The sequence below is a fragment of the Cnephaeus nilssonii genome (assembly GCF_951640355.1).
Source record: "Cnephaeus nilssonii genome assembly, chromosome: 6".
Taxonomy (NCBI): domain Eukaryota; kingdom Metazoa; phylum Chordata; class Mammalia; order Chiroptera; family Vespertilionidae; genus Cnephaeus; species Cnephaeus nilssonii.
This window is the reverse complement of record NC_137077.1, coordinates 105575180-105589821: the sequence shown is the minus strand read 5'-3', so window position 1 is coordinate 105589821 and position 14642 is coordinate 105575180. Positions and strand designations below refer to the sequence as shown.

General features: G+C 40.1%; 1 protein-coding gene and 1 pseudogene across 6 annotated transcripts in view; both read right to left on the bottom strand.

Annotated features, from left to right (window-relative positions):
- The window catches only part of CECR2 (CECR2 histone acetyl-lysine reader), a 189210-nt gene that overhangs the window by 134352 nt on the left and 40216 nt on the right, over nt 1–14642 (bottom strand). The gene's annotated exons all lie outside the window — the stretch shown is intronic.
- On the bottom strand, nt 8455–10512 carry LOC307102175 (large ribosomal subunit protein eL6-like; annotated as a pseudogene). Its single transcript has 2 exons — nt 10026–10512; nt 8455–9474 (listed from the first exon to the last, which is right to left on the bottom strand). The product of its transcript is annotated as a large ribosomal subunit protein eL6-like (transcript).

The following is a 14642-nucleotide window of genomic DNA, read 5'->3' as shown; positions in this document are numbered from 1 at the left end:
TCGAGGGATGTCCGACTGCCCATTTAGGCCCGATCCCAGTGGGATCGGGCCTAAATGGGCAGTTGGTTATCCCTCTCACAATCCAGGACTGCTGGCTCCCAACTGCTTGCCTGCCTGCCTTCCTGATTGCCCCTAACCGCTTCTGCCTGCCAGCCTGATCACCCCCTAACCACTCTGCTGCCAGTCTGATTGATGCCTAATTGCTCCCCTGCCAGCCTGTTTGCCCCCAACTTCCCTCCTCTGCTGGCCCGGTCACCCATAACTGCCCTCCCCTGCAGCATGGATCGCCTCCAACTTCCCTCCCTTGCAGGCCGGGTGCCTCCCAACTGCCCTCCCCTGCTGGCCATCTTGTGGTGGCCATCTGTGTCCACATGGGGGCAGGATCTTTGACCACATGGGGGCAGACATATTGTGTTGGAGTGATGGTCAATTTGCATATTACTCTGTTATTAGATAGGATAGAGGCCTGGTGCAGGAGTGGGGGCCAGCTGGTTTGCCCTGAAGGGTGTCCCAGATCAGGGTGGGGGTTCCCTTGGGGCATGGGGCAGCCTGAGCAAGGGGCCTGTGGTGGTTTGCAGGCCAGCCACGCCCCCTGACGACCCAAGTGGAGGCCCTGGTATCTGGAATTTATTTACCTTCTACAATTGAAACTTTGTAGCCTGGAGCGGAGCCAAGCCTCCTGCATGCTCCACTGGCAGCCATTTCTGTGGCAGTTAATTCACCTTCTATAATTGAAACTTTGTAGCCTTAAGCAGAGGCCTGATCCCGGCCAGGGTGTGTGGAAAGCTTTGCTTTCTCCGTTACCGCGGGCAACCCTGGCCTGGTCTCTCCAGTTCCGTGGCTGCCACCATTCTGTTTGAATTTGTTTACCTTCTATAATTGAAACTTTGTAGCTTGAGTGGAGGCTTAGGCCTGTCAAGGACAGGCGGAAAGCTTGTTTCCCTCTGTTGCCTGGGAAACCTTGCTCTCGGTGGCTGTAGCCATCTTGGTTCGGTTTATTTGCATACTCGCCCTGATTGGCTGGTGGGCGTGGCTTGGGCTGGTGGGCGTGGCTTGGGTGTAGCGGAGGTATGGTCAATTTGCATATTTGTCTATTATTAGGTAGGATGCTAAAGGGATTACTGTAAGGTAAAGGATTGCTGAGAAGAAGCAGAGAGAGAAACCTAGCCATACAAAATTAAAATGGCTATAACTAAGTACCTCTCAATAACCCTAAATGTAAATGGATTAAATGCTCTAATCCAAAGGTGTAGGGTAGCTGGAAGGATACAAAAACATAACCCAACTATATGCTATCTACAAGAGACCCATGCCAAAACAAACTCACAGGATCAAAGTGAAGGGATGGAAAAATATTTTCCATGCAAATGGAAAAGAAAAAAAACCTGGAGTAGCAATACTCATATCCGACAACAGATTTTAAAATGGAGGTCATCACAAGAGACAACAAAGGTCACTCCATAATACAAAAGGGATCGATTCAACAAGAGGATATAACTCTGGTAAACCTTTATTCACCCAGTACAGATGCACCTAAATATATTTTAAAATTTCTAGAGGACTTTCAGAGAGACTGACAACAATACAGTCATAGTAGGGGATTTTAACACCCCTCTGACTTCCATGGAAAGATCTTCCAGACAAAAACTTAACAAGGAAACAGAGACTCTAAAGGAAACACTGGATCAGATGGACTTAATAGACATTTATACAAAATTTCACCCCAACGCAGCAGACTATACATTCTTCTCAAGTGCACATGAATCATTCACAAATATAGACCACATGTTAGGACACAAAACAATTCTCTACAAGTTCAAGATGATTGAAATCCTATCAAGCATCTTCTCAGATCACAGTGGAATGAAATTAGAAATCAACTACAGTAATAACAACCCAAAACTTCTAATACATGGAGACTAAATAGCATGTTATTAAACAATGAATGGATTACCAATGAGATCAAGAAAGAAATCAAAAACTTCCTGGAAACAAATGAAAATGAACACACAACAACCCAAAACCTCTGGAATACAGCAAAAGCAGTCCTGAGAGGAAAGTTCATAGCACTACAGGCATATCTCAATAAACAAGAAAAATCAGCAATAAACTATTTAACCCTACAACTAGAAAGAGAACAAAAAAAGCCCAGAGTCAGTAGAAGGACAGAAATAATAAAGATTAGAGCAGAAATAAAAACATAGAGACTAAAATAAACAATATTAAAAAAATGAAACCAAGACCTGGTTCTTTGAAAGGATAAACAAAATTGATAAAATATTAGCCAGATTCATCAAGAAACAAAGAGGGAGGACCCAAATAAAATCAGAAACAAAAGTGCAGAAGTAACCACGGACACCATAGAAAGACAAATGATTGCAAGAAAATACTATGAACAACTATGTGCTAAAAGCTGGACAATGTGGATGAAATGGACAAATTCTTAAAAAAATACAATCTCCCAAAACTGAATCATGAATAAAAAAGCCAAAACTGGTTTGGCTCAGTGGATAGAGCGTCGATCTGTGGACTGAAAGGTCCCAGGTTCGATTCTGGTCAAGGGCATGTACATTGGTTGTGGGCACATCCCCGGAAGGGGGTGTGCAGGAGGCAGCTGGTCGATCTCATCGATGTTTCTAGCTCTCTATCCCTCTCCCTTCCTCTCTGTAAAAAATCAATAAAATATATTTTTTTTAAAAAAAGAATAAGAAAACCTGAATAGACCAATAACAACCTATGAAATAGAAGCAGTACTCAAAAAACTCCCACCAAGATCTGGATGGCTTCATAGGGGAGTTTTCCCAAACATTCAAAGAAGAAATAACATGTATACTCCTCAAACTATATCAGAAAATTCAAGAGGAAGGAACACTTCCCAAGTTTTTTTTATGAGGCCAGCATTATCCTAATTCCCAAACCAGGTAAAAACACTACAAAGAAAGAGAATTACAAGCCAATATCCCTCATTTACATAAATGCTAAAATCCTCAAAAAAAAATATTAGCAAATTGCATCCAGTAATATATTAAAAAGATCGAATGGGATTTATCCCAGGGATGCAAGGCTGATACAATATTCATAAAACAATAACTGTGATACATCAAATAAACATATTGAAAGACAAAAAAAATCACATGATCAGAGAATTTTTGATAAAAATTCTCAACAAAGTTTGAATAGAGGGAGCATATCTAAACATGATAAAGGCGATATATGACAAACCTACAGCCAACATCATACTCAATGGGCAAAAATTAAAACCATTTCCTCTAAGAAGAGGAACAAGACAGGATGCCCACTTTCAACCACTCCTATTCGACATAGTACTGGGCAGTCCTAGCCATAGCAAAGAGACAAGAAGAAAAAATAAAAGGCACCCAAATTGAAAAAGGAGAAATAAAATTGTTATTATTTGCAGATGACATGATATTGTACATAGAAAACCCCAAAGACTCCATAAAAAAACTAGTACATGTAATAAATGAATTCGGCAATGTAGCAGGATACAAAATTAACATCCAGAAATCTATGGCTTTTTTAAAAACCAACAATGAACTCACCAAAAGAAAAACTAAAATAAAAACAACCCCATTTAACACTGCACCGAAAAAATTAAGAAACCTAGGAATAAACTTAACTAAGGAGGTAAAAGACCTATACTTGGAAACCTACAGGGCATTGAAAAAAAAGATAGAGGAAGATATAAACAAATGGAAGAATACACCTTGTTCATGATTGGTAGAATCAACAGCATTAAAATGTGCATACTACCCAAAGCAATCTATACATTCAATGTAATCCCCATTAAGATACCAAAAGAATATTTCACAGACCTAGAAGGAACTCTCCAAAAATTCATCTGGAATAAAATAAAGACCCCAAACAGCTGCAGCAATCCTGAGAAAGAAGAAAAAAAAACTGAGGGATCAAAATACCAGATATCAAGCTATATTACAAAGCCACTTTTCTCAAAACTGCCAGGTGTTGGCAAAGAAAAGACATACAGAGCAATGGAACCAAACAGTGAACCCAGAAATCAACTCAAGCCATTATGCTCAATTAATATTTGACAAAGGAGGCAAAAGCATACAATGGAGTCAAGACAGTCTTTTCAATAAATGGGGCTGGGAAAACTGGACAGATACATGCAAAAAAAAAAAAAAATGAACTAACTAGACCACCAACTTACACCACACACAAAAATAAAGTCAAAATGGATAAAGGACTTAAATGTTAAGACGGGAAACCATAAAAATCTTAGAGGAATCCACAGGCAGCAAAATCTCAGACATATGCTGAAGCAATATCTTCACCAATACAGCTCATAGGGCAATGGAAACTAAAGAGAAAATAAACAAATGGAACTCCATCAAAATAGAAAGTTTCTGCACAGCAAAAGAAACCATCAGAAAATAACAAGAAAGCCCACTGCATGGGAGAACATATTTGCCAATGATATCAATGATAAGAGTTTAACCCTTTGCACTCGCTTTTTTCTCGATTCCTTTATTATACTCAGGATTTAATTTTTTAAATACCCCAGATTTTACAAAGCGCGGCAGTAGAATAAAAAACTGGAGTTTCTTTTCATACAAACTTATTTATTTGGATTTTTTTATATTTCAAATTATTGATACAGTCAAAGAGTATAAAAAGAGCTGCTACCGATGCTAACCGTGTCGAGTCACACTCGACATCTGAGTGCAAAAGGTTAATCTCCAACATTTACAGGGAAATCATACTATTTAAAAAAAAGGAAGATAAACAATCCAATCAAAAAGTAGGCCAGGCTGGCCCAACCCCACCCATGCACGAATTCATGCACCGGGCCTCTAATATACATACACACACACACACACACACACTCTCTCTCTCTCTCTCTCTCTCTCTCTCTCTCTCTCTCTCTCTCTGAGTGGCCAGATTATTATGCGTTCAGAGATCATAATAATCTGGCCACTCAGTGTATACATACTAGAGGCCCGATGCATGAAATCTGTGCAAGAGTAGGCCGTCCTTCCCTTGGCTGCCGGCACCGGCTTCCCTCTGGCAATTGAAACCTGGGCTTCTCTCCAGCTGCGGCAGGCACCTAGAACCTGGGCTTCCCTCGCAGCCCCGGCTTCACCCGGAAGGTCATCCAGTCTAATTAGCATATTATCCTTTTATTATATAGATTGTTATAGATATGCATTACCCATGGAAACAGACAATAGGGTGCTGAGGGCCTGGGACAGGGTGGGAACTGGGTGGAGGGTGGCAATAGGGGAGGGGGGGAAGAGGGACATCTGTAAAACTATCAACAATAAAGATTGTTTTTTTAAAAAGGGTACAGTAATTTAAATGAACTATAACAGAACAGTATATTCAAGTACATCTCTATTGAAAATAGATGTGACTAAATTACCTTATATTAAGAATTACCCACAAATATTAATATTATCCTATATAATAAAAGCCTAATATGCTAAGTATCTGGTCATCTGTTCAACCAACCAAAGTGTAATATGCTAATGACATTCTAAGACTGCTCAACCGCTCGCTATGATGCACACTGACCACCAGGGCACAGACAGTTGACTGATCGACCAGTCAAAACGATGTGCACTGACCACCAGGGGCCAGTCAATGGTTGACAAGTCACTATGACGTGCACTTACCACCAGGTGGCAAACACTCCGACTGGTAGGTTAGCTTGCTCCTGGGGACTGGATGATCGGGACTGAGTGAGGCAGGCCAGACATGCCTCCATGGCTGGCCAACCTCCCGCGTCCCTCCCCGGCCCTGATCATGAGCCAGGCCTCTAGTTATTAATGAACTAGAGGCCCGGTGCAGTAAATTCGTGCATGTGGGTGTGTGTCCCTCAGCCCAGCCTGCACCCTCTCCAATCTGGGACATCCCTCTCACAATTCAGGACTGCTGGCTCCCAATTGCTCGCCTGACTGCCTTCCTTATTGCCCCTAATTGCTTGTACCTGCCAGCCTGATCAACCCCTAACGGTTAGTAACCATTCCCCTGCCAGCCTGATTGATGCCTAACTGCACCCCTGCCAGCCTGTAAAACTATAGTCCGGCCCTCCAACGGTCTGAGAGACAGTGAACTGGCCCCCTGTTTAAAAAGTTTGAGGACCCCTGCTTTGTAACCTTGAGTGGAGGCCTTGGCCGGCCAGGGTGTGCAGACAGCTTGGCTTCCTCCATTGCCGGGGGCAACCCAAGCCTCCTATTCACAGCCATCAGTTGGGTTAATTTGCATACTCGCACCTGATTGGCTGGTGGGCGTGGCTTGTGCATGTAGCAGAGTGGTGGCTAATTTGCATATTACTCTTTTAATATATATCACACCTTCTGATGCTGTGAGTACACAAATTGGCCCTATTTTCCTTCACACTCTAGCTTCTAAGGTCAGAACTATAAACTTGATCACCACAAGAATAAGTTTTGATTATCTCTTTATAGGATGTCCACAATCATCACAGATTTCCTTCATTTATAATCAGCCTCACAACTAACTACAGGCTCTGCAAAAGGTGTATTCAAGGTCCAACATGGTCAAAGAAAGGTTTGTGTGACCCAAGAGGGCGTGGAGGTTAATGTTACACACTCTCCACTTCATATAGGGGTGTCAGGCATTTCCTGAAGAAAATTCAAACAATTGGTAATAAACGTCAGACTGCAGCCTACCTGCAAAAATGGAACATCCTCCTCACTAGACAGAATGCGGAGGCACAAATGGATAGATTCTTACGCCCACAAGAAAGGGGGGCAGCTCTAAGTGTCTCCTGTCAATTCCATCTTCCCCTTCCCCAAGAAAGCCTACCATCTGTCTCCATATAAAGGCACAGCACAAACTAATGGAGACTCAAATCAGGTCTAGGTTTCACAAATCACTTCAGAGATCTTTTCTAGATAGCCATATTGAGGAATGTCCAGAAACAATTTCCACAACCTCAGAAGTCCTACTTTACCTTTAGCAAAGCCTCTAGAAAAAGGTTCTCCACCTTTTCTCTGACCCCAAAACAATACCTATCGGTCACCTTTGTTGAAAGTTAGGAGGGAGTTTAAATACTCCTCATATCTCTCCTCCAATGTGAAAATTAGCAAGTGCTATAGAATTTTGAACTGAAGCCAAAAAGGCTTCTTTAGTTCTAAGCATGGGAGCTAAGACAAACCCAGGCCTGATGTACACACACAAACAAGAAAAGTACCTAAAAGAGTATGGGAGGTAGGACAGGGAATTTAAAAAATGGAAATGAATCCTGGCTAGTTTTTCTCAGTGGTTAGAGCATCAACTCACAGATCAAAGGATTCAGGTTCAATTCCGGGTCAAGTGCATGTACCTCAGTTGCAGGTTCCCCAGTCCTGGGAGGGGCACATGCGGGAGACAACCAATCGATGTATGTATCTCTCTCCCCCCCCCCCCCCTCTTTTCTTCCCTCCCTCTTCCCTTCCACTCTCTCTAAAAATCAATGGAAAATCTTAGCTATAGTAAATTGTGCTGCTATGAACATAGAGGTGCATATATCCTTTCTTTCTGATTGGTGTTTCTAGTTTCTTGTGATATATTCCTAGAAGTGGGATTACTGGGTCAAATGGGAGTTCCATTTTCAGTTTTTTGAGGAAACTCCATACTGTTCTCCACAGTGGCTGCACCAGACTGCATTCCCACCAGCAGTGCCTGAGGGCTCCTTTTTGTCCAAATCCTCACCAGCACTTGTCATTTGTTGATTTGTTGGTGATAGCCGTTCTGACAGGTGTGAGATGGTATCTCATTGTTGTTTTGATTTGCATTTCTCGGATGATTAGTGACTTTGAGCATGTTTTCCTATATCTCTTGGCCTTCTGTATGTCCTCTTTTGAAAAGTGTTTATTTAGGTCCTTTGCCTACTTTTTGATTGGATTGTTTATCTTCCTTTTGTTAAGTTGTTTGAGTTTCCTGTAAATTTTGGAGATTAAACCCTTATAGGAGATAACATTGGCAAATATGTTCTCCGATGCAGTGGGCTTTCTTGTTTTGTTGATGGTTTCTTTTGCTGTGCAGAAGCTTTGTATTCTGATGCAGTCCCATTTGTTTATTTTCTCTTTAGTCTCCATTGCCCTAGGAGCTGTATCAGTAAAGATATTGCTACGACATATGTCTGTTATTTTGCTGCCTATGGATTCTTCAAAGATTTTTATTGTTTTCCTTCTTACATTTAATTCCTTTAGCCATTTTGAGTTTGTTTTTGTGTATGGTGTAAGTTGGTGATCTAGTTTCATCATTGATGTTTCTATTTCTCTCTCTCCCTTTCCCTTCCTCTCTGGAATCAATAATATATATATATATATATATATATATATATATATATATATATATATATATATATATATATATATAATTTAAAATTCTGCTACATAATCTTGAGCACAAAAATTTACCATGAATTTTTCCTTGTACACATACAAAGATGTCATCTTAGCACTGTTAGTTTATGTAAATAAGATTGATTGAGAAACACCTGGATGTCCAATAAGAAAGTGGTTAAATAAGCAATGGCATAGCCATATCTGATTATAATGATAGTACAGATCTGCAGAAGATGAAAAAAATGTTCATTATATATTACTTTCTTTTTTAAATACTCACAAGAGTAGTGAGGATATTTTCCCCACTGATTTTTAAAGAGAATGGAAGGGGAGAGAAAGAAGGGAAGAGAGAGAAAAAAGAGAAACATCAATGTGTTAGAGACCCATGGATTAGTTGCCTCCCACTCTCACCCTGACTGGGACCGGGGACTGAACCTGCAACCAAGGTACGTGCCCTTCACGGGGAATCGAACCCGAGACCTTTAGGTCACTGAGTAAAACCGGCCAGTGCATATATTACTTTTAAAAGGAAATAAAACATACGTTATTACAATACCACGTATTTTTAAGTTGTGTCTGCATATATAAATAGGTCTATACGGGCTCAAAATAACAAATTATAAATAACCATTTTATTTTCTTTTATCTTATCTCAATTTTCTAAAGTTTTAATCAATTTTTTAAAAAAAAACAGATCAGGTGTTTAATTAGGTTCTTCTCAAGAAATTTAGAACAACAGTTTGTGAGAATAAATCACATTTGTGAAAGCCAACATTGCCCTGGAGCTGAGGAACTGCTTTGATTTTTGGCAGAATTTGCAAATCCATGTCTTTTTGAACAGCCGTAGGCTGCTCTGTAATCTTGTATTTCTCTTTCTGTGTTGAACATCTCAACCTCTGGTGTCTGGGCTTGTGCAGCTTCTTCTTGAAGTAATCATCTGTATGATGTTTGGGGATTTTCACACCACTGATATCAACCTTGGTAGAGGTAGTGATGACAAATTTCTGGTGTGTTCTATGCAGATGAACTCAATTAAGGGACAGAGGTCCAGTCTCAAGTAGCAAGCCACTGCTCAGCTAGTTCAGGAAAACTACCCCTCTTGCCTCTGTGGTGCTCAATAAGGATGATCAGAATGGTCCTGGTGTTGTAGTGTATCCTGCGAATTACACAAGGACACCTCAAGAAGTCAAATTAAGGAGCCACATTTATTTCATAAGCTGGCGGCTACGAGGGGGCATCATAGCACTCCAAATCTCACAGCCCCGAATGGCAGTAACATCTGGCTTATAAAAGGCAAAAATCACAAAGGTATGGATTACATCTCTAGGTTTGGAATGAGGAACTGGTTTGTGAAAGCAATTTACAGAAGCTAAATTGAGCAAGTTAGTTATCTACAAAGATTAAATATAGTTTTAGGTCTGGGAGTCGCTGAGTCAATGGAAAACACATTTTCTGGAGCCACTGAAGCAATTAAAGCAATTGTGCTGTCCTGGTCTCCAGGTGCAGAGGAATGGATTTTAAAAGACCAGCAAAACCACAATCAATGGGGTATACAATTGAATGGGGTAATTTATATAAGTTCAGGAAATCAAAATAACTTCTCTATTATTTTAGCAAGCAAACAATTACAGAAGCCAGAAGAGCAGGGTGAAAAATTAAACAGCAGTTTTTACCTGAGATGATTGCTACCATGCTTCACCAGGAGTGATGCTGGTCCCCAGTTTTCTCACATGATGACTTAAGGGTTTCTTGCCACAGTTCTATAGCTTTCAAGGCACATCTGCAGTAGGATAATATCTAGGCATTTTGCAAAGTTTGGCCACTCGGGTACCACCATTCTTATCACCCACCACAAACTGGTGTTGTGACAGTAGCAAGAACTTTCTTCTTTTTCTTTTCAATTCTAGATTTAGCTTTTGAATACTTCCTCGTGTGCATGGACTTTCAGGAATACACAATTGATCGGGAATATCAAACAATTCCTCTGACTAGGACAGTTTTGGCTGCCTTGGGGCTTTCCCATTTTAGGCATCTTGGCCTTGAGGTTATCCTTCTTAACCTTGCCACCAGCATTAGCCTTCTCTGCTTTAGGTTTCTTCTCCTTAGTATCCAGCTTCTCGGCTTTTCCACTCACTATTTCGTAAGATGGAAAAGAGCTACAATCAACTTTGTTTGTTTGTTTTTTAGAGAAAAAGCATTATTTTACATTTATACTTAACTTTTCTTTTTCTTTAATCCTCACCAGAGGATGTTTTTCATTGAATTTAGAGAGAGAGGAAGGGAGAGGAAGAGAGAGAAACACCGAGGTGAGAGAAACATAGATCATATGCACCCCATATGCACCCCAACCAGGGATCAAACCTGCAACCTAGGTATGGGTCCTTATCCGAAATCAAACCTAAGACCTTCTGATGCATGGGACAACATTCCAACCAACTGAGCAACACTGGCCAGGGCTTAAGTTTTCTTTTTGATAAAAAAGAAGACAGGAACCAAGATGCCAACGATCTGGATTTTACTAAATAAATGGAGAGAGAAGTCATATATCAGGACCTACCTAGACCAAGTTTTCATTTCCTTACATCTCGTCTCTAACACTTTCAAGTCTATCCAACCTGACAATTACTTTCATTAAAACTCAGCTTTCATATCCTATGTTCATTATATCACATTATTGTACTCAGGGGAGATCCAGATGGAGCTTTCACACTGGCTTGGACAGCAGGAACTGAGGGACTCGTTCCAAAGTGCAAAGACACCATCTGCAACCTTCTGGTAATCCTCTTCATGTCATCTGTTCCATTTCCAATTCTTTTTATATGTCCATTACACAAGTAATCAAGATTTTCCCTCCAGGTATCTCTTTCCATAAGGCAGGTAGAAATATCATATTAAATTCATTTTCCAATAATGCAAAAACACAATGCCTTCTCATTACTCTCTTAACCTCCAAATAAATACTACTCTGTGGCTAGTACGAAAACCTATGGAAGGTACTAAAAAAGAAAAAACATGATCACAGATTACAAGGAATTTAATTGATAAACAGAACTCATAAATAGAAAACAATGAAAAAAAAAGATTAAGATTTTGCCTACTATTAACTGCTAGGTTTGGCTCTCTTGGGCCTAATCCCAATTCAACCCACTGTGCATTGTATGACCTTGGGCAATCAACTCACCTGTAAAACTATGCTATGAATTAAACCTAAATGATCTCAAACATCCTTTCCACATCTCATCTTCTATAGGTCTAGAAACAAGAGATTAGGGAAAGGAAAGATAAAGGCAGGCTTCCATAATGTGTTAGGAATTACCTATGAGCAGACAACAAGGAAGATTAAAAAAACAAGTGAATCTGGTAAGGGGAAAAGAAAAAAAAAATCACCGATCAGTAAGAAGCCTGTTCTTATATAAGCAGGGTGATCAGAAAGTAAAAAAAAGGAAAAGTATATTCTCCTCCCTTCTATTAGAGAAATCCTGAAGAGGGTTATGTAAACAAATCTATTGTCAATAGAGAGGAGCACTGACTTAGAAAAATAAAAAATATCAGACTGAATATTTACTGAATGTCCAGCATGTGTGAAGTTGTTCTTTACTAGGCAGTTAAGAATACAAATATGCAGATTCAGCAAAAAAGAAAAAAAGAGAGAAAGAACTTGACACAGATGTGGTGATTGGTGGTAGGGGTGAGTGGAGGTGGAAGAGGATATAGGGGGAATAAATGGTGATGAAAAAAATTTAAAAAGAGGGTCAGTACTGGTTTAAAAAAAAAGAACACAAATATGAATAAACATTGTTCCTGCTTTTAGGAAGTTTATTTCATTCATTCAGTAAATATTTATTGAGCACCTACTATGTACATGGACAATTCCAGGTACTGGGGAGTCAAGAGTGAATATATACCTAAATCCATGAAATTTACAGTGTGCAGGGCTAGGGAGGTATAGATACATTAAACAAGGTAACTGCAGAAAAAGAAAATCGAGTTGTGGGGCACTACTTTAAACCAGTTTATTATGAACATAAAATATTAACAATTGTTAAAGCTGGGTGATGGAAATTCACTGTACTGTTTTCTTTAATTCATTTTAAATTACTAAAACAAGCCACATAGGATAGGATAATCATGGAAGATTTCACTGAAATGACATCTGGGCTGAGATTTGACAGCTAGGAACAGGGCACATATCCCCATGCCTTTCAAACAGAGGAAACAGCTGGTACAAAGACCCTAAGGGGCCCAGAGACTTTATGAGAAAAACAGCTGACGAGGCTATGAGAACAGAAAGATTTTGTGGGGACCCTACTACTAATGTTAATGAACTTACAATTTATTCTAAATGCAAGAAGCCACTGGAGGGTTATTTTTTGTTTAATCCTCACCTGAGATATTTTTTTTCCATTGGTTTTTCAGGGCGAGTGGAAGGGGAGGAGAGAGAAAACATCGATGTGAGAGAGCTACATCAACTGGTTGCCTCCCACACATGCCTTTACTGGGGGCAGAAAGAGAACCCGCAACCCAGGTACCTGCTCTTGAGCAGGAATTGAACCGAGACCCTTTGATCTGAGAGCCAACACTCTAACCACTGAACCACACCATCCAGGACCATTGGAGGGTTTTAAGCAAGAACGCGAATACAGGAATATACTTTTGTTTGTTAAATTACAAAGCAATACACAGATTGGGTGCTAAATTAGGTAACCCAAAATATATGTGTTTAGTAATGGGATGAATTTATATTTTGGAGTTATCTTTATCTCCATAATCCCTTTATTTGAACTTAAACTAAAAATAGTTTCTAATTCCAAGCACATCAATCCAAGGATACTTAATTCAGTATCTGGAAAGGTGGCTCAGAAGCATCGTGGATGAGAAATAAATTATTGTAGAATTAAAAATTCTGTTACAGCCCTGGTCAGGTAGCTCAGATGGTTAGTGTTATGCCAATACACCAAGGTTACAGGATTAATCTCTGTCAGGGCACATATAAGAAGCAACCAATGAATGCATAAATAAGTGGAACAATAAACCGATGTTTCTCTCTCTCTCTATCTCAAACCGGTCAAAAAATTTTTTAAAAATAAAAATTCTGTTACAGATGTCCAACAAAAATTCTGAGTGAACAGAATGTGAGGTAAGATTTTGCCCAGAGAAAGGTGAGGTCTGCGATCCAGGCTGAAGGGAGAAACGCGCACAGTAGGATCTAGAGGTTCAGAGGAAGTCTGGGCCCCACAGAATCCGTGGACGTTGGTGGCAACGTAGTCCTCGAATGTGGAAGGGGGTCCACAGGGCTGCTGACAGAAGGGAACTCTAGAAATCAACCCATGGCTGGGCTGGGCACAAAAAGGCAGCCTGAAGCTTTACCAGTAAACCAGCTGTGCAGTGCCGGGGGAAAAGCTGTGCTCAGACACATGAGCAGTATCGCGAACTTACTCTGGCTCTTTTTTCTCTTTAAATCCTTGCTTTTGATTACAAAGCCCAGTACATAGGATCACCCAATTAAAAACACTCTCAGAGACTGCAGGAGAAAGCTGTTTTTGTGGAAGCTGGGGATCAGAGCAGGGGAGAGATCAGAAAACCAGTTCTGGGGCAGTCCAGACCCCCAAACCAGTATTAAGTGCAGCAGGGAAAACAAATTCTAAATACTGGTTAGAGAGGACTTATAGCCCCGGATGTCAACACAGAAACACTGCCACCCAGGGGTTGAATCACAAACTGACTTTTGTGTAAATACAACCACAGGCAGGCTGAGTAACAAAGAAATACAGCCTGCTTGAAAATAAGATTGTGGCTTATGACACAGAGGAGCTGTGGAACACAGGGAACTTTAATATTGTCCTGACTACCTGACAGGAAACAGGCGTGCCAAACAGAACAGTAGAGGAAGTGAATGACCTTCACTACAGCACATTTTTATTTTTTATCTTTTACTTAAGAAACTAAATTTTTTTCTCACTTGATTTTACATTTTGATTACATTTTCCATTTTTAATCAATATTATTACCACTACTTTACTAACCTTCTTTAAGTTTCACTTTATTTTCTCTAATGATATTTTATTATCAGGATTAGTGTTCTACATTCAATTTTCATTTTACCTTTAGCATCATATTGCTCTATCTCAACGTTACCTTTATGCCAACACTCTTCCTCATTTTTCCCCTTTTGTTGTCCTGTTTCTCTTCCCCTATTCTTCCCCTATTCCTGCTATAGATTTTCCCTATACCTTCTTTTTATCCCGTTAAAAATTCATCCTACTTATAGATCTAATTTCCGATCCCCTGCTCCAAGTTCATACACAC